The sequence below is a fragment of the Artibeus jamaicensis genome, unplaced genomic scaffold, assembly GCF_021234435.1.
Source record: "Artibeus jamaicensis isolate MK-2021 breed Jamaican fruit bat unplaced genomic scaffold, CSHL_Jam_final scaffold_847, whole genome shotgun sequence".
Lineage (NCBI taxonomy): Eukaryota > Metazoa > Chordata > Mammalia > Chiroptera > Phyllostomidae > Artibeus > Artibeus jamaicensis.
In genome coordinates, this window is record NW_026522057.1 from 817,166 (window position 1) to 836,257 (window position 19,092).

The window sequence follows — 19,092 nt, forward strand, 5'->3', positions numbered from 1 at the left end:
ACCTGGAAGTCATCCTAGACTCCTTCCTTACCTTCTTGCCCCCACATCCAATTAATAAACAAGTCCTGTTGCTTCTGTAATCTTACTATTTCTTCAGTCTGCCTCCTCTTTCCATCCCACTGGCCCCACCTCAGCTCAAGTCATCTTCTCTCACCTTTTTGACTAGGTAAGCTTTCTAACTGGTTCATCTACATCCACTCTCTTTCTCTTCAAATCATCCTCCAAAATGCCTTTACAAGAATCTTCATGTAACATGTTACCCTAAATTTACTATGGTTGACAAGGCCATCCAAAATCTGGCCTCTACCTACCTTACCTTCTATTAATCCCAACTGTATAGAATTATGTTAGCTGTTTATAGTTCCCTTGCATGTACAGGGTTTGCTACATTCTTAGTACAAACAATAGAAACAAACTCTGACCATCCTAAGCCTAAGAAGGAATTTATTGAAAAGCTATATAGAGGGGCTCACAGAACTGAATAGAGATTAAAGAAGCAGGCATATGAAACGCAGGAAACAAGGATCCTCTACAGACTACAAATCAGGGACAATTTCAGGACATTGCTGTCACCACCATTCTCACACCACCACCAGATAATATGCTGTGTTGCTGCCACCCACCTCTGCAAAGGGATTCTAACTTCTTTATAACTGAATCACCACTCCAAATTCAGTCTCTGGCAAGAGAATCCACTGACTCAGCCTTGGTAACTTAGGAATCGGAACTCCATTCTAACTTTTCATCTTCCATTATAGGGACAGGGAAGTCAGTGTGCACACAGACTCTAAGGTAGATCTTATGATCTACTCCCTCCCCAGTATTTATGCCTCTATGTGATTCCCCTTTTCTTGAGTGTAGGTAGGATATGTGACTTCCTTCTGATTAATAAATTATATAGTAAAGGTGATGTCATATCCCTCTATGTTGCATTACATTATATGAGTCTATCTTACTAGCAGACTCACTCTCACTCCCCTTATGGCCTTGAAGAAGCAAGGTACTATGTTCTGAACTGCCCTTGGAGAGGACCACATGGCAGGACATTGCAGGCAACCCATAGGAGTTAGGGAAAGCCTCTCATCCAAGAGCCAGCAAAAAACAATAACAAAAAACCCGAAGTGTTAAGTCCTACAACCATAAGGAAATTAATTCTGCCAACAACCTGAATGAGCTTGGAAACAGACCCTTCTCCAGGTAAGAGCATAGCTCAGCCATTCCTGGACTCTTGATCTACAGAAACTGTGAGATAAGTATGTGTTATTTTAAGCTGATAAGTTTGTGGTAATTTATTACATAGTAATAGAAAATAAATACAGCCAGATAGTCACTTCCTCAGCCTCTCACCTGCCAGAGATGGCCACATGACACATTCTGGCCTGAATCCACCCTCATCCCTTCTTCCTCAGTTTAATAAATAACAAGCTTTTTTTTTTTCAGTTGCTCAGGCCAAAATCTCAGAATGATCTTTGAGTCTTCTCTCTGTCATGTCATCTATTCCACTACCAAATCTTATGCAAATTAAGAGGCTATTACAATTATTTGGAAGAAAGGTGATGATTGATAACAAGCATTATGAAAGTGGTAGTGGCGATGGAAGAAAGTAGATGGAATTTAGAGAGACTCAGAAAGTAGAAACAGGACCTGTTGTCTGCATCTAGGTGGAGAGAAAGAGCAAGACCTTGAGAATGATTTCCAAGTTTCTGGCTTAGGTAACTGAGACAGGGGACAGTGAAGAAGAATTGTGAAGGAGGCTGTGATTAATTGTTTTAGATGTGTTTGCTCTTAATTGCCAGTGAGATACTCAAGTGAAGATGTTCAATGAACTATTGATTAAATTGATTTGGAGCTCAGGTCTGAGAGCTACCGGTATTTAGATGTGTTACTAATATAAACTGTTCCATAATCTTAGAGTATAAATGGGATGACATCACTTTTCTTTTTTCTAGTTAGTCACTCAGGCCCCTCCTGTCACATTATCAGAAAGGCTGGTATCTCTTTAATCATCTAAAAACTCCAAGGTTCTTATATATTCTAAAAGATAAATATGGCAATTATCTATTGTTAATTTTTTTAAAGCCAAAATATGTGACTTAAAATAGCAATCATTTATTTAGTTGACAACTCTGGGCCAACTGGATAGTTCTTATGGTCTGAGGGAGTTTAGCTGGTCACTTGCCAGGCTTACAAACTCAGCTACAGTCGGCTTAGGACCGGCTGGTGGCTACATAATCTAGAATGGCCTTTCTCACATGTCTGGCAACTGGTCTAGCAATGAGAGCAACAAAGTCATGTATATCTTATCCAGCAGGCTAGCTTACACTTCACGTGACAGCAGTGGCAGGGGTCCCAAGAATAGAAAAACACAGCAAGCCTCAATGTGACAGTGTTCTTTCTTGTTTTTAATCCTTACCTGAAGATATATATTGATTGATGAGAGAGAGAGGGAGAGAGAAACATCAATCAGTTGCCTCCCATACCGTGTCCCAACCAGAGACTGAACATGCAACCTAGGTATGGGCCCTCACTGGGGAATGAACCTACAACCCTTTGGTAAATGGGGCAATGTTCCAACCAACTGAGCCACCCAGCCAGAGGAAGAGCACTTTTTATGTCTTTCTTGGTGAAACATTAACAACTGTGTCATTGCCTAAGCAAGTCATAAGTCACAAAGCAAGTCATTGCCAAAGCAAGTCATTGCCAAAGCAAGTCAATGTGGGAGGGGACTAAAGTTACATGGAAAGAAGAAATAGATTCAGATGGGGGAGAATTTGTGGCTATCTCTGCAGTATACTCCAGGAAGTCCAACTTCCATAGCCTAAGCCAGCTAAAACTAGATGAGCTCATTAGCATCATTCCTTCCCGGGACCATGTTATGAACTGAATGTTTGTATCCCCACAAATTCATATTGAAGCCCTAACCCCCAGTGTAACTATATTTGGAGATGGAGCCTCTAAGGAAGTAACTAAGGTTAAATGAAGTCATAAGGGTAGGATCCTGATCCAATAGGATTATTATCCTTATAAGACGAGGCACCAGAGAACACTTTCTCTCCCCAACCCCAGGCACGCATGCACCATAAAAGGCCATGTGACTGCAGAGTGAGAAAGTGGCTGTCTACAAGCCAGAAACTGAGATCTTAACCAAAACCAAATGGGCGGGACCCTTGATCTTGGACTCTTAGCCTCTAGAACTGCAAGAAAATAAATTTATGTTGTTTAAGCCATACAGTCTATGTTATTTTGTTATGGCAGCCCAGGCAGACTAAAACAGACAACATAACAAGGTCCTCCCAATCCAAACAAGGTTTTTTGAAGGAATAAAACCCCATTACCTCAGTCCACAGCCAGCCAGCGAAGCCCAGGTCTGAGTTCCCACAACTGAAGCTCTTGTCCTGTACCTTTTCAGGTACTACACATAGCCCCGTCACTTGCCAGGGAAACAAGCAGTCCCAGGGCAAGTTTCCCAAGGATCCCACATCCTAGGGACCTGCAGTTATTCCTCTTTTTTTTTTTTTTTATTTTATTTTATTTTTATTTTTATTTTTTTTTATTTTTTATTGATTATGCCATTACATTTGCTCTATTCCCCCCTCCCTTCCCCTCCACCCTGCATACCCCTCCCCCACCATTTCCCCCTTTAGTTCATGAACATGTGTCTCAAATTCTTTAGATTCTGTATTTCCCCCTACTATTCTTACCCTCCCCCCTATCTATTTTCTATCTACTGTCTATACTACTTATTTTCTGTACCTTCTCCCCCCCTTCCCCTCCTCCCACTCCCCTGTTGCTAACCCTCCCTGTGATCTTCATTTCTATGGTTCTGCTCCTGATATAGCTATCCTCTTAGTTTGCTTTTGTTTTAGGTGTGGTTCTTAATAACTGTGAGTTTGCTGTCCTTTCACTGTTCATCTTTTTTATCTTCTTTTTCTTAGGTAAGTCCCTTTAACATTTCATATAGTAAGGGCTTGGTGATGATGAACTCCTTGAATTTGACCTTATCTGAGAAGCACTTTATCTGTCCTTCCATTCTAAATGAAAGTTTTGCTGGGTAGAGCAATCTTGGTTGTAGATCTTTGGTTTTCATGACTTGGAATACCTCTGTCCAGCCCCTTCTTGCCTGTAAGGTCTCTTTTGAGAAATCAGCTGACAGTCTGATGGGAACTCCTTTGTAGGTGACTGTCCCCTTAGCTCTTGCTGCTTCTAGGATTCTCTCCTTCATTTTAATCTTGGCTAATGTAATTATGATGTGCCTTGGTGTGTTCCTTCCCGGGTCCAACTTCCTCGGGACTCTCCGAGCTTCCTGGATCTCTCGGAAGTCTATTTCCTTTGCCAGATTGGGGAAATTCTCCTTTATTATTTGTTCAAATAATTTTTCAACTGGTGGTTGTGCCTTTCCCCCCTTCTGGTACCCCTATAATTCGGATGTTGGAACGTTTAAAGATGTCCTGGAGGTTCCCAAGCCTCTCCTCATTTTTCTGAATTCTTATTTCTTCATTCCTTTCTGCTTGATCATCTTTTTCTTCTGTCTGGTCCTCTCCCTTGATTTGAGTCCCAATTTTCTTTCCATCACTATTGGTATCTTTTGTATCAGCATTCATTTCAATTAATTTAGCTTCCATATGTTTCTCTAATTTGTGACTAAAATCCACCAGTTCTGTAAGGATCTTTATAACCAGTGTTTTGAACTGTGCATCTGAAAGACTGGCTATTTCTTCATCACTTAGGTCTATCGGTTCTGGGGCTCTGAGTTGTTCTAGAGCCATTTTTGGTTTATTCGTGCTGTTTAGTGAGCGGAGCGAAGCCTTAGTTGTTTACCAGGACGGGGCGACCCAGGTCGCTGGTTTGTGACGCTGTGTGTGGGGGCGGGGTCAGAGAGGGAGCGATGGCGTTCCTCTCCGCTAGCCCAGCGCCTCCAGTCACTCAAACGCCTCGGGCTTGCTTATCCGATCCTAATTTTGCGAGCCTGCTGCACCGCGCGGGTTTCCCTTCTCACTGGTTTCTCCGCACGTAAATGCACGCGACTGAGCGACCCACCGCGTCTATTCCCTGTGCGCTCCGGCAGCCAGCTCGCTGGCGATCAGCCCTCAGTTGCCTGCGCGCCCCGCGCACCGCCCCGGGAGTTTTTTCTTGCTAACCTGCTCTGCTTCTGGCCTCGCTCCTCGTACCGGTCCAGCCGAGTATCTAGTTGTCCTTTGGACTCCGTATTGTCGATTTTCCGTGTGGCTTGGTTGTGACTGCTGTTAAAAATAGTTGTTCTTAGATTTGGTTGTGCACAGAGGCGAGGTGGACCCTCCACCTACTTCTCCATCTTGGCGGAAGTGACCAGTTCTTCCTCTTAAACATTCAAAACAGAGAGGGGTCCCTTGGCGATGATCGCTCCCTAATCCTAATGGAGAATACTCTCAGTGTTTCTAGGGGACTGGGGAACATACACAACCTTTTGGAGGAGGCTGCTTTCAGTGATGCTAGCATGCTCAACTCTTGTATGAAAGAGCACCTGCTCTTGTAGGGGATTCAAAGGGGCCCACATTTCTAAGAGTCAGCTTCAAGGATTCCTCATTATAATCATGACAAAAACAGATACTTGTCTCCCAATATCCATTCTCCCTTTTTTTATTGCTGGACACATGACCACCTAGAATAAAGACAATTCCGAGCCTTTTTTGTGGCTAAGTATAGCCATGTGACTAAGCTCTGACCAATAAGATGTGAGCATGAGTGATGAATGCAACTTTTTAGTTATGTTCTTTTTAAATTTTTTTATTGTTCAATTATAGTTGTCCCCATTTTTCCCCCACTACTCTCCCCTGCCCTATCCACCCCCCACCTTCCACATTCAATCCTCCCCACCCACCCCACCCCCATTGTCTTTGTCCATGGATCCTTTATACATGTTCCTTGATTTGACCTTTCCCTTTCTTTCTCCCATTATTCCCCTCTCCAGTTTTATTATGTTCTTTTTTTTTTAAGATTTTATTTATTTATTTTAGAGAGATGGGGAAGGAAGGGAGAAAAAGAGGGAGTGAAACAGCAATGTATGGTTGTCTCTAGCACACCCCATACGGGGGATATGGCCCACAACCCAGGCATATGCCCTGACTGGGAATCAAACCGGCAATGCTTTGGTCCGAAAGCCTGTGCTCAATCCACTGAGTTACACCAGCCAGGACCCAGTTTTATAATGTTCTTAAAGAGAAAAAGTATGTCTACCCTTTCTTCTCCTCCCCTCTTCCTCAAGCCTTATTGCTTGAAAAGTATTCATGTTAGAAACTTACCTTGGACCACAGGGTTGAAGAAACCTCCTGGGGTGGCAATGCAACTATGTAGAAAATTCCAAGCTGAAGTCATAGTGCAGAACTTCCATCCTTGCCCTCTATACTATTACTATTAAGAGAGAACTACACTTCTATCTTATTTAAGTCACTATAATTTTGTGCTTCTGTTACATGTAACCAAACCATCGTTATCACTTAAAATGGTGTTTTCTAGTAGCTGTTTTGTCAGAGAAGCTGATGGCTCACAAATGTAATTTGTAATTTTTTGGCAGGGCATTGGCTCCAAATGGAAACTGAATCCATATTAAATACATTAGAATGCATTTGGCATCTCAGGTAAATCAGTAATCTCGGGGAAGTCCAAAAATAAAAGTATAGCTGGCCTCAGGAAATTTGGAAGTGGAATCATCTCCAGGATCCTCAGCAGTAAAAGTTTAGGATGTTTTATTCTATGCTGTCATTACCATGACTAAGCTTCTCTCTTGATCTCTACTTTTATTCCTTTGTCTTTTTGCTTTTCCTCCCAGAATGAGTTTATTTGCCCTCTGGTCTGTATTATTGCTTCATATCATCACTTCTGCCTACCAATATTTTCTGCTTAGCTAAAAGTTTGTCTTGCTCTTAGCCTCTTTTCTACTAGTTGATCTCTCTTGCAATTTAAAAACTTCATTTCTTCTCTCTAATTCATTCCCTATTTCCTAATTCATTTACCTAAGGATGAGATGCTAATTGGCCAAACTTTAACAGTCAAGTCACTTACTAGGTGCTGGATAACCTATACATTAGTCAGCAGTACTTTCCAGATCCAATCAGCAATGTCTAGAAATTTGAAAGATGGTATCAAGTGCTACAAAATACGACTGCCTTGGGCCATCGCTAGGGCTGTAAGGAAGGGAGAATTTTCCATACAGAAGGATGGTAGACTTCTCTGGAACTATGAGTAACATGTCTTAAATAGATGTATTGGAGGAGAATAAAAGTGGAGAGCAGAAACCACTTAGGAGTCTATTACAAAAGAATAAGTAAAACTGATCAAGTATTTGTCAGAGTCATACAGTAGGAGGACTAGACAAAAGGTACAGACTGAAGAAATATTAAAGATGTAGAATATACAGGACTTCATGATTATTAGCCAGATAAGGGAAAAGAGCAAATGGGAGGGGTCAGGGATAATCTTCAGGAATCTGGCTTAAATAACCAGGGGGATGCTATTGTCTTTCACTGCCCTAGAAAAATACAAAAGGAAGAGCAGGTTTCATAATTTCATTTGCTCATTTATTCACACAGTCTCGAAGTATGGATTTACCCTTACATGGAAAAGAAATACTGAAAAATCATTCACTGGACATTACAAAAAGCACAATATTGGGACATGTTGATTTTGTGGCACCTATGAGATATACGAGACAAAGGTATGGGCCTGAAGTCCGGGAAATGCTCTCAGCCTGATGTAGATGTGGCAGAATAAAAATTACTAACAAGCAAATGTTTGCAACTTTCTCTCCCATCCTGGAGTCTTCCCCTGGTCAAGAGAGTTCCATGGATGCCAGACTGCTTCTTTGGACTTTGAGAAAGCAGGATAAGAAGAATGAGAAATAAGAAGAACACAGGCATACCTTAGAGATATTGTTAGTTCAGTTCCAGACCACCCTAATAAAGCAAATATCTCAATTGTTACCTAAATTTTTTCAGAGGTTGTATACCAATAAAGAGACTGATAACTCAGGCATTGTATTATGAGTTTATTAAGGAAATTTACACATAAGGTGTGTCTCTAGTGGCAGTAAGAGGATATAGATATCCTCTGTGCCACACGGCAGATGCCAAGGGGGCCTATAAGACAAAGGAGGCTGGAAAGGGGTACTGGGGCATGACCCTCCCCAGATAAGGAGAGAACGACTTACTTGATTGCCCAGAGGTGGGGCAATGGTCTGTTCCAGGAACGAGCACAGAACAGCACATTGCAGGGCATAGGGGAAGGTTGACCAGACAGTCTCTGAGACCGTTTTGGGGAAGTCATCTCTGCTCTGGGCAGGATCTAGCTGGCAGTCTAGCAGTGGCCACACCACGGACAGTCTACCCCACAGGATAAGGCATGCCACACTAATTTTCAGAGGTTTCCCAGTGCATATAAAAGTTATGTTTACACAATACTGCAATCAATTAAGTGTTCAATACCATTATGTCTAAAAAAAACAATGTAGATACACTTTAATTTTAAAATACTTTATTGCTGCTCTGGCTGGTGTGGCTCAGTGGATTGAGTGCTGGCCTGTGAACCAAAGGGTTGCTGGTTCGATTCCCAATCAGGGTACATGCCTGGGTTGCAGGCCAGACCCCCAGTAGGGGGCATGCAAGAGGCAACCATACACTGATGTTTCTCTCCCTTTTTCTCCCTCCCTTCCTCTCTCTCTAAAAATAAATAAAATCTAAAAAATAAAATTGTAGCCTATAATGGCAATCAATGGCAAATAAAATAAGAAAATCTATTTAATCCTGACACTCATATTTTGTTGTTAAAGTTTTATAATTTTGAGGTTAGATTTTTAAAAATCGAAATAGTTTTGGAGACATCTTTGTAGACTTCAAAACCATTTTTTTAAAGGATGGTAGGAAACTGGGTATCGATTTATGCTGGTTTTTTTTTTTTACATTTTATTTATTTATTTTTAAAGAGAGAGAAAGGAAGGGGAAAACAAATAGAGGGAGAGAATCATCAGTGTGTGGTTGCCTCTCAAACACCCCCAACTGGGGACCTGGACCGCAACCCAGGCATATGCCCTGACTGGGAATCAAACCGGTGATCTCTCAGTTTGCAGGCTGGTGCGCAATCCAATGAGCCACACCAGCCAGGGCAACTTCAACCATTATTAATTGTGCTAGTCTCAGATCCATATCTTGCCCCTCCTCTACTTTGCCCTGTCTTGCAGGGAATTAGCTCATTCAGGTTATATTTCTCTCTCTCTCTCTCTTTTAAAGATTTTATTTATTTACTTTTAAGGAGAGGGGAAGGAAGGAAGAGAGAGAGGGAGAGAAACATCAATATGTGAAAGATAAACTGATTGGTTGCCTCTCACATGCCTTCAACTGGGGACCTGACCTGCAACCCAGGCATGTGCCCTGACTGGGAATTGAACCACTAACCTCTCGGTTCGCAGGCCGGTAAGCAATCCACTGAGCCACACCAGCCAGGGCTCTTTTCTTAAAAATATTTTTTTATTGATTCTAGAGAGAGAAACAGGAACATGAGAGAGAAATATCAGGCAGCCACTCTCCACAGGCCGACTGACCAGGAACTGAACCCACAGCCTCTGAAGTAAAAGATAATGCTCCAACCAACTGAGTCACACTGGCAAAGACCATGCAGGTTATATTTCTAAATTTTTCTAACCTGGTTATTTTGGGTTAATGGGAGGCATATTGGGGGTCTCTGCTTCCGGCAGCATCTCCGACATTGGCTGTCTTTTTCAGGGTCCCAGGTCTCACCAGTCCCTTCCTTCTTTTCTTAGCTCCCCCAGGGCACTTCTTCCCTCTGTAGTTTCAATTCCCACTCAGTGATCCTAGCTCATGGTCTCCATTAACAAGCACCACCTCCTCCTCTGATTCTCCAGCTTAGGGATGGTAGAAGTTTTCTGCTCCTGCTAATTTTTGAGCTGCTTCCCCAACTCCTATTTCACTTCCAACCTGCTTGTACTTAGCTCCCTGTTTCTATGGACATGGGCTCTGTTTCTCCTGTTTCTCTGACTAGACCCTGACAGATGAACATAAATAGTGTAAACCATGTATGACCATGAAAATTAGTCCCACTCAGTCATCCATCAAAGGCAAGAATGAAGAGCATTGAGACTGAAGAGTTCCCAGAGTAGTGAGTTAGATGAGAGTTTTTCTACATGGTTTTTCTACAGAATCCCAGCGAGGGGGCTAGCTCCCCTAATATGCATCATTCTCCCTCAGTATTCCATCATAAAGTCTAGCATCGTCTGGTGAATGTCCATTCTTGCTACATCCTGAAGGAGACACAAAAATGGACCTCAGAGCCTAGTATAAGAAATAAAACATGTACAAGTGATCAGAAATAGGCAACATTTGCTTTGTAAGGATTCAAGAGAAGGATCAGTTCTAGCTGTGCATTCAGGAAGCACCTCAAAAAGGAGGTGACATTTGTACAAAACCTTGAACTACCTTGATATTGAGAGAGGATGGATGGAACAGCATGAACGAAAGAGAGGACTTGGGAAATGCAAGTGGTTTACAGTGAGTGGTATTTTAGTTTCACTAGTGCATTATGTGAATAGAAATAGTGACAATATAGATGGAAAGGCAGTAAGTAAGTCTAGGAAACCCTTTGAATACCAAACTTCAGTGCGCAGACTCCAGACACGGGGCCACGGGCTGGCAAACTACAGACCACAGGCCAAATCTGCTTGCTGCCTATTATTGTGAGGACCATGTCACAGAGCAACATTTGCAATCTATGTAATGATAGAAAACACTAAATTTTGAACCCCCAATTAAGTAAAATGTTATCGCCTATCAAAAAAGAATTCTATTCTTCTCATGAGTATTATTTTATTCCCTTACCTGCAGAATTTAATGAGCATCTTCATAACTATTAAATTCTTTATCCAGTAGACAGCTTACCTCCATTTCACTTAGTTCTTTTTCTGGGGTTTTCTCTTTTTTTGTTTGTTTTTTGGAACATATTCATTTGTTTGTTTCTATGCATTAGGTAGTTCAGTTACATCTCCTGGTCTTAGAGAAAAACGGCTGTCTTTAGAAGGTGTCCTACGGGGCTCAGTGTTGGAATCCCTTCTTGTCAGCAGAGCCAGGTGCTCCAGGTGTTGCCTGGATGGACTGGTGTGGCCTCCTGTTGTGGTGGGACCATGACTGCTACGGATACACTGGCAGGTGAGTCTGGTCCCTTGCTCAGCTAGCTGTGAGACCTGGCTGCAACTGTGGCAGACACACTGCCTTGTACTGGTGCCAACTGAGGCTGCTTACCAGGCGCAACAGCCACTTTGCAGGGGAGCCAGGTGGGTAGGTCCTCAGGGAACTGCCAGGGCAGGGTGAACAGTGTTAGCAAGGTTTGTGGAGAATGTCAGAAATGGCATCTTTCAGCATCAGATGAACTAGGTGGAAGGAGGGTGAAGAAAGGGGGAGAAAAAGGCACCCACTAACACTTCTGACTCAGGAGAAAGTATTTACAGACCCCTGTCCTTGCAGCACACACCCTAAAATTAGAGTTATCAGCCTCATGTATGACTCAGTTGCTTTTCAAACTGCTTCCTCTGTGCCAGGACTCAGAAAAAAGTTCAGTCTTGGTTTTCAATAGACGTTTGGCTCTCCAAGATGTAAGCCCCGCTGGTTTTCAAAGCCAGATATTATGGGGCTCCTCTTCCTGGTGCAGGCCTCCCAGGCTGGGCCTCGGATCCTTTGGTTCTTGGGGGTGGGGAGAACTATGCTGTTGATACCACAGGGGAAACGGGCGGTAGGGAGTGTCCTGACTAGACTTAGTCTTTGTCCCTCCTACGCACCTCAATGTGGCTTTTTCTTTACATCTGTACTAGCAGAAATTTGTCCTGCTAGTCCTTCCTCAGGTCGTTCTCAGAGACAGTTGCTGTATATGTAGTTGTAGTTTAAGTGTCAATGAGAGGAGGTGAGATCAGGATATTCCTACTCTGCTACCTTGAACTTGAAGCCATGAGCCTTGCTCTTGAACGACAATTTAGCTTGTTGGTTCAACTTTGTTCCTTTCAGTTGGCACAGTGCCCAGACAACAACTATGTCTCCTGATTGCTGAATCACTGGCCCCCTCATGAGTTTTTTTTTAAGTACTCAATTATTATTATATTTTGAATTTTCTCAATAAAAAGTTTGTGGAAATTTGTTTTCTCTGTTCTTATATAAACACCTGCATAATGTTCTTAGCTTCCCCTCTTGGCCCACAAAGCCTAAAATATATACTATCTGATCCTTTAAAGAAAAGTTCAGAAAGAGTGGTGGGGGGTAAATGCAGACAACTATAATTGAACAACAATAAAATAATTTTTAAAAAAGAAAGAAAAAGTTCAGCCCTGGCTGGTTGGCTCAGTGGGTTGAGTGCTGGCCTGTGGACTGAAATATTGCCGGTTTGATTCCGTCAGGGCACATGCCTGGGTTGTGCACCAGGTCCCCAGTTGGGGGCTTGCAAGAAGCAAGTAATATATGTGTCTCTCACTTTCTTTCTTTTTCCTCTGAAATAATTTATTTCCCCTCTCTCTGAAATAAATAAATAAAACCTTTTAAAATAAATAAATAAATAAATAAACAAAAATTCGCTGACCTCTGCATTAGCAGGTAAAGTAACCAGGCTCAGTGATGTGCTTTAGGACATCTGGTTGCATTTGCATAATCATTCCAAGCAAAATGGAAATCGGTGACAGAGACATTAGTGAGGACCCCAATACAGTAATCCAGGAGAGAGGCAATGAGGACTCTATTAGTCAAAATCTATCTGGTTGCAAGTGACCAAACCTAACGCAACTAGATAAGCAAAAGTGAACATGGAAATATTACTGTTAGTTGTCTATCTGATATCTGTTCCTCTATCTTCCATACTAAGAGAAGTTCAATTTCGTATGAGGCAGCAATGTATGTAAGTAAAAATTCTTTTTTAAAATATATTTTATTGATTATGCTACTACAGTTGTCACATTTTCCCCCCTTCACTCACCTCCACCCGGCATACCCTCTCCCACCCACATTCCCCCATTTTAGTTCATGTCTATGTGTCATACTTATAAGTTCTTTAGCTTCTACATTTCCCATACTATTCTTACACTCCCCCTGTCTATTTTCTACCTACCATCTATGCTACTTATTCTCTATACCTTTTCCCCCTCTGTCTTCCTTCCACTCTCCTGTTTCTAACCCTCCCTGTGAATTCCATTTCTGTGGTTCTGTTCCTTTTCTAGTTATTTGGTTTTGTTTTTGTTTTAGGTGTGGTTATTGATAACTGTGAGTTTGCTGTCATTTTACTGTACATGTTTTTTATCTTCTTTTTCTTAGATAAGTTCCTTTAACATTTCATATATTAAGGGCTTGGTGATGATGAACTCCTTGAACTTGACCTTTTCTGAGAAGCACTTTATCTGTCCTTCTATTCTAAATGAAAGCTTTGCTGGATAGACCAATCTTGGATTAGGTCCTTGACTTTCATGACTTGGAATACTTCTTTCCAGCCCCTTCTTGCCTGTAAGGTCTCTTTTGAAAAATCAGCTGACAGTCTGATGGGAACTCCTTTGTAGGTGACAGTCCCCTTATCTCTTGCTGCTTCTAGAATTCTCTCCTTCATTTCAATCTTGGGTAATGTAATTGTGATGTGCCTTGGTGTGTTCTTACTTGGGTCCAACTTCTTTGGGACTCTCTGAGCTTTCTGGATTTCCTGGAAGTCTATTGCCTTTGCCAGATTGGGGAAGTTCTCCTTTATTATTTGTTCAAATAAATTTTCCACTTGTTGCTCTTCCTCTTCCCCTTCTGGTACCCTTATAATTCAGATGTTGGAACGTTTAAAGATGTCCTGAAGGTTCCTAAGCCTCTCCTCATTTTTTTGAATTCTTGTTTCTTCATTTTTTTCTGGTTGGTCATTTTTATCCTCCTTCTGGTCCACTCCTTTGATTTGAGCCCCAGTTTCCTTTCCATTACTATTGCTTTCCTGTGCATTTCCCTTCATTTCAATTAGTTTAGCCTTCATTTGTTCCTCTAATTTGTGACTAAAATCAATCAGTTCTGTGAGCATCCTGATCACCAGTGTTTTGAACTGTGCATCTGATAGGTTGGCTATTTGTTGGTCGCTTAGAAATATTGGCTCTGGGTCTTTGATTTGTTCTTCCCTTTTAAGCCATAATTTTTTGGTATGGTTACACCTGTATGTATGTGGGGCGGAGCCTTAGGTATTCACTGGGGTGGGGCAACCCAGTGACTGGGTTATGACACTGTATATGGGGATAGGGTCCAAGATAAAACAATGGTGCTCGCTCCACTCTCTCTCGGATTTCAGTCCCCTCTGCTGTTTCCCACAAGGAAATTAGGCCCTTCTGGTGCTGGTTTCCAGGTGGGTAGGCTTGTGTATGTTCTAGGACCCTGTAGGTCTCTCCAGTGAACTCTGCTGTGAGATTGGGAGTCTCTCCTGGCACCTCAACACCCACAAGTGTTTTCAACTGGTGCTTTTAGGTTTTATTTCCCATTGCCGGGGCCCTGGGTTGCATGGTCTGTCTCACTGCCCTTGTTTTGCCTGGTTTATCTGAGCACAAATGTGTGTCCTGGGTCAGCCAGCTGCCTTGTGCACCTCACTGGGTCTGCTCATTTCCGCCCCACACCCAGGTCATCAACCACTGCTTTTTCCTGCCCCAACCCCTCTCTGCTGGCCACAGACTCCACCCTTCTTACCGGTCTGGATGAATGGTTTGTTTTAGGACTTATGTACAGTTTAATTTTCTGTGTGTTCTGGTTGTGTTTTTGTTTCTAAATCTTTGTTGTCCTTAAATTTGGTTGTGCAAGGAGGCACAGTATTTCCACCTATGCCTCAATCTTGGCCGGAAGTCTTTTTCTTTTTTTTTTTTTTTAATCACTAGTGGGTTGAGCATTTTCTTAGGTGTTTATGGACTAACACTTCTGGATAGAGCAGAGCCACTGCCTTGGGAGCCTCTCCTTGGTGCGGTCGTGAAAATTCTCCCCAACAGGGCTGAGGGGTAAGGCTTTCTAGTGGATGGATGAATAGATAGGGCCCCAGGAGCTGTTATGCAAATATCTGCATTTCTTCCAGGCTGCCAATGCCTGCTGGCCAGCCACTACTGGCTCCTGCCTGGTTCCCCTCCCTCTTGCCAGCAGTTCTTCCATCCTCCTGTCCTCCCTAAGAGCTATGTTCGAATAGAAGTTCCAGGCTGTCCAGGTCTCCCAGCTCTGTCTTCTGGAAAGTAAGTGTTTGTAGAGCAAGTTCAGAAGTCCCCATTAGCAGGAGTCAACACTGTGGCAATCTGTACTGTAGCTCAGAAGCTGGGTGTATGTGGTACAAGATCCAGCTACCTAGAGAATTTAGCTGTATTGTCTTGCAGATGGACCATGCAACTGTGAAGACTGAAGTTTCATTCCCCTGACCAGTGTCTCTCTGCATGTTTCACTCCTCTCACCTACAGCTTCCAGTGCACAATTCCATCATTGTATTTAGTATATTGTGTTATTATTGTCTGTGCTAGTGTCTTTTTCCTTCACAAAGTAACAACTCCTTGAGGACACAAACTATGTCTTTCTTATTCATCTCTGTGTCTTCAGTTCTATGAAACTCCTCTACTAGACTATCTCTGCCAATATTTCATCAGAGCTCCCTGGCTGAAGAGAATTAAAAACTAGAGACTATAGGCAGAGTAGGGGCCCAAGAAGGACCATTTGTTATCTGAAAAGCTAACGAGCAAAAAGATTTTTGACTGAGGACTGAATTTATGAGGCTTATGGTTGAAGGGAAACTAACATTTTCTAAGTACCTACTAAGTACGAGGCATTAGTATTATTCAGTACTCTCATTCTCTTGGTTTCTTGCCTATAGCTGTCAGCCTCTCTGTGCTGTAAGAAAGATGGTAGCCAGCATTTCCAAGCTTACATTATCTTAAATAAGAACCTGCCGCCAAAAAGAAAGAGGGCTTCTCTCCCACAATTTATAGATTAAGCCAAGAAATGATTCTGATTAGCTCTACTTTGGTCACATGTCCCCTATGGGTCAACTACTGAACCAGGCAGATGGACTACTATGACAGGCAATGGATGTGTTATGTGTCACATGACAAAAGAAACAAGTTTTGTTACTCAAAGAAGGGAAATGGACAACCAAGATTTGGACAAAAAGATTTAATTATCAGGATAAAAAGGATCAGAACAATTGTCTGCCTTGGGAGTCTCTCCTCTAACACTGTACTGTAAGGACTGCCTTCTTGTGCCCTAAGGGGATGGAGTCAAAAATCTTCTAAGAGGCCTTTTCAGATTTCTAGTTGAGAGAGAACATGCTTTTTTATTTTTTTATTTTATTAATTATATTTTATTGTGCTATTACAGTTGTCCTAATTTTTCCTCCTCTGCCCCCCTTCCACCAAGCATCTCCTACTCCCTCAAGCAATCCCCCCACCATTGTTCATGTCCATGGGTCATGAGTATAAGTTCTTTGGCTACTCCATTTTCTATATTGTACTTTGCATCCCCATGGCTATTCAGTAACTACCTATTTTTACTACTTAATCCCTTACATTTTTACCCATTCTCCCCTCACCCCCTAATCTGGCACCCTTCCAGTAACTAACTTCTGTTCTCTTGCTGCTTTTCAGAGTCTCTCTTTATCTTTAACCCTTGGCCTTTTAATAATAATGTGTCTTGAAGTAGGCCTCTTTGCATCCATGGTAATTGGGACTCTCTGTGCTTCCTGGACTTGCAGAAGTCTATTGCATGTCTATTGCATGTCTATTTCCTTCACCAAATTAGGGAAGTTTTTTCACTATTTTTTCAGATAGATTTCCAGTTTCCTGCTTTTTCTCTTCTCCTTCTGGCACCCCTATTAGGCAAATATTGGACCTCTTAAAGTTGTCCCAGAGGCTGTTTATACTATCCTCATTTTTTTTAATTCTTTTTTCTTCTTCTTGTTCTGTGTAGTTGTGTTGTGCTTCCTTATAGAACATGTTTTTTTAGCCAAGCATTGAATACTGGGTCTAGTCTGAAATAATCCAGAGAACTGGATAGTCAGCACATCTGGGTGAAACTCCTCCCACTACTAGGTCTTCAGATAAGAAGTTTCAGGTCCAGGCAGAATCCATATCAGTCCCCAAGCAACTGGGTTGTTTTGAGACCAAAACACAGTCACACCTTATTTGTTTTGTCTTACTTAATTCCCAGTCCTCCTTCATTAAATGATGACTTGACCTTCAAACTCACTCCTCCTCCAGCTGTTTTCTTCATTCACTTTTCAAAAGAGACCTGCAATTGAAATTCACTCATTCATTTCATCAAAAAAAAATTTATTAAACACCTGCTATGTATCAGAACTATGCTGGGCACCTTAAAAACTTAAGAATAGAAGACCTTCAGGGGGTTGGGCCCTGGCTGGGTGGCTAAGTTAGTTGAAGCATAATACCATACACTAAAAGGTTGTGGGTTGAATCCCCAGTCAGGGCACATACCTAGGTTCTGGGTTCACTCCCTGGTTGGAACTGTTATAGGAGGCAATGGATTGCTGTTTCTCTCTCACACCAGTGTTTCTTTTTCTTTCCTTTCCTCTCTCTCTAAAATCAATAAATATATCCTTGGGTGGGGAGGAGGAAGAGGCGGGGGAGGAGGAAGATGAGAAGACCTACAGTGTCTTCATCTGACCTGATGAAGCTTTCTATTGAGCAGTTTCAGACTCTTCCTGAATCCCAGGTCTGCAGAACACTGAACAAAGCAGGTATGACTTACCAGGTGTGGTTTCCAAGTGTCTTCTTTCAGACTCAGTTACAAAATATATAGGGCACTTCCTCTACTCTGTTCTGTTGTCAGAGAAAGTGATAAACTCAATTTCCCCAGGTTTGAGTAAGCTACTCCTCAGTTACAATACATTCTAAGTAATAATGCTTGTAACAGTTAAGAGGTCCCAGGTGCTTTTAAATGGGGCCAATAGCACTCTCTAGTATCTCTCTAGAACTCAGTATGAACTCTCAAGCCTGTCTTTGCTGTGTGACAGGGGTACAAATAGCACTAGTTGACCAGCCATGTCTTTTTGGGTGAAACCTTCAACCTGTCACAACCTTATAAGGACACAGTCTTCACCAAGAATTGCCATAGTTTCCTGCTTCAACAGTGCTTGAATGGAACCCTGCACTCAACCCCAATCCCAGCCAGCCACCCAAATCCATCATTCTGCTACCTACTTATGGCACCCTCGGACCTCCCCAAGGTCCTTGCCACCACTCCAGTGCACTACAAAGCCACCCATCCTCAGCCGATGACCATGTCCACCTTGCAGGTGCACCAAAATTACCACCAGGACTCAGAGCCCACCATCAACTACCAGATCAACCTGGAACTCTACACTTCCTACATCTACCTGTCTGTGTCTTACTACTTTGACCACGATGATGTAGTTTTGAAGAACTTTGCTAAATATTTTCGTCACCAATCTCATGAGGAGAAGGAATGGGCTGAGAAACTAATGAAGCTGCAGAACCAATGAAGTGGCCAAATCTTCCTTCAGGATATCAAGAAACCAGACTGTGATGACTGGGAGAATGGGCTGAATGCAAGAGAGTATGCATTACACTTGGGGAAAAAAGTGTGAATCAGTCAGTACTGTGCTTGTGCAAACTGACCACTGAAAAATGACCCTCATTTATGTGACTTCATTGAGACTCATGACCTGGATGAGCAGGTGAAATTCATCAAAGAATTGGGTGATCACACAATTAACCTGCACAGGGTGGTGGCCCCTGAATCTGGCATGGCAGAGGATCTCTTTGGCAAGCACACTCTGGGAGACAGTAAAAAGAGCTAAACCTTAGGCTGCCTCCTTACAGCCACAGGAGTGACTTCCCCAGTCACCAAACCAGTACGTGCATATGGGAATCACCTTTACCTTTTCTACAATTTGTACAGAATCATCCACTTATGTCTTTCATTTGTACCATTCATTCAAATAAAGTAATTTGGTACCCTCAACAATACCTCATAAGGGTAGAAAAGGGTAGATTACTTCATGTGCTACAAGACAAAATCTTCCCAACAGCCTTGGGATAAAAAAAAAAAAAGTCTAAATAGGCAGAAATGC

General features: G+C 42.3%; 1 pseudogene; it reads left to right on the plus strand.

Annotated features, from left to right (window-relative positions):
* Positions 1-18,273: 18,273 nt before the first annotated feature.
* On the plus strand, positions 18,274-18,819 carry LOC119052486 (ferritin heavy chain-like; annotated as a pseudogene).
* Positions 18,820-19,092: the final 273 nt, after the last annotated feature.